Genomic DNA, 1718 nt, shown 5'->3' with positions numbered 1-1718 from the left:
TATATATATATATATATATATATATATATATATATATATATATATATATATAATTTCAGGTGTGGCCGTGCTCTCCCGTGCAGCCACACACCACTCAATGTTACGAAATACACCACTCAATGTTAAGAAACACACCACAATGAAACATACTACAATGTTAAGAAACACACCACAGTGCATATTTGTGTGGTGTGTTTCTTAACATTGAGTGGTGTATTTCGTAACATTGAGTGGTGTGAACCGCACGGGAGAGCACGGCCGCACCTGATCATGACTCTATATATATATATATAGATTTTGGTTCAAATGCGGCGACGAGTTTCGGTGCGGTCATGCGGCCTAATCAGCACCGTCCAATTTCATTAATCTTACTGGAATTCGCGTATGTTTAAGTGGGGTTATTATGGTAATTTTAGTATTTATATTACATGAATTGGAATGGTGCATTTCAGTACATAGTGTGGTGCGTTTGAATACATTCTGTGGTGCGTTTTATTACGTATGTTGGTGCATTAACTGTGTTGTAGAATGGTGTGTTTTAATCTATCCGTTAGTGCATTTTCATACGTAAAATGATGTGTAACTGTGTGTTTTAATACGTCGTCTGGTGCATTTTAATACATTGAATGGTGTGTATTTTAGCACATGTGTTTCTAATAAGTGTGGTGCATTTTAATACGTATAATGGTGCGTATTTTAGCACATGTTTAATATGTGTAAATTAATATGTGTAAATAGTGTATGCTTATGATATGACATGAGGCACGTTGTAGTACATTTTAATACGTAGAATGATGTGTTTTATTAAGTATATTGATGAATTTTAAGTGAATACACGCATTTGGTATATTGTGTGGAATGGTGTGTTTTATCGGTCCTTTGGTGTGTTTTAGTACGTAGAATGGTGTGTTCTGTAACATATATATATTGCGCGTTGATTTGATGAGTTGATATGATCTAATGGCTAAAAATAGGCCACACGGCCACACCTAATGACCAGGCCACACCTGAACTCTACCCTATATATATATATATATATATATATATATATATAAAATATAATGTATAATATATATTATATATATTAAAAAAAAAACATGGTGGGCAGCCCGCGGCTCGCGAAGCCCGCAGGCCTAAACGGGGCGAGCCAAAAAAGCCCGCTCTTTAGCGGGCTTTAATTTTCAAAACCCACCCCCTACCAAGGTAGGGGGTGGGGCGGGCCGGCCTGGTGGACTAAGCTCGTTTTGACGGCTCTACATATATTTTCCTGCAATGCAATCTATACTATTAATAAAAAAAAAATTATCAATTTTAACTTTCTGCCCAAAACACTCCTATACTATTAAGGTTTGCGTAATGTTATAAAATATGATAATACAATTCCTAATAAAATATATTCTTCCCTACGTTCCTATTTGTAATACAATTCTAGATTAAAATTACTAATCGTAACAATACAGTTCAAATATTTCGGTGCAATGCAATCTATATTATTAATAAAAACAAAATCCTCAATTTTAATTTCCCGCCCAAAACACTCCTATACGATTAAGGTTTGCGTAATATTGTAAAATATGCTAATATAATTCCTATTCGTAATACAATTGTACATTAAAATATGGTAATACAAAAAATTGGCATAACTCAACCCGCAAGGCTAGCCAATTTTCTGAACGACATTCGTACCTGCAGGTGTCGGCGCACACGAGTCAATCTAT

This window comes from Ipomoea triloba, chromosome 5 (assembly GCF_003576645.1).
Source record: "Ipomoea triloba cultivar NCNSP0323 chromosome 5, ASM357664v1".
NCBI classification, from domain to species: Eukaryota; Viridiplantae; Streptophyta; class Magnoliopsida; order Solanales; family Convolvulaceae; genus Ipomoea; species Ipomoea triloba.
The sequence above is the reverse complement of the archived record's forward strand: the minus strand, read 5'-3'. Positions refer to the sequence as shown.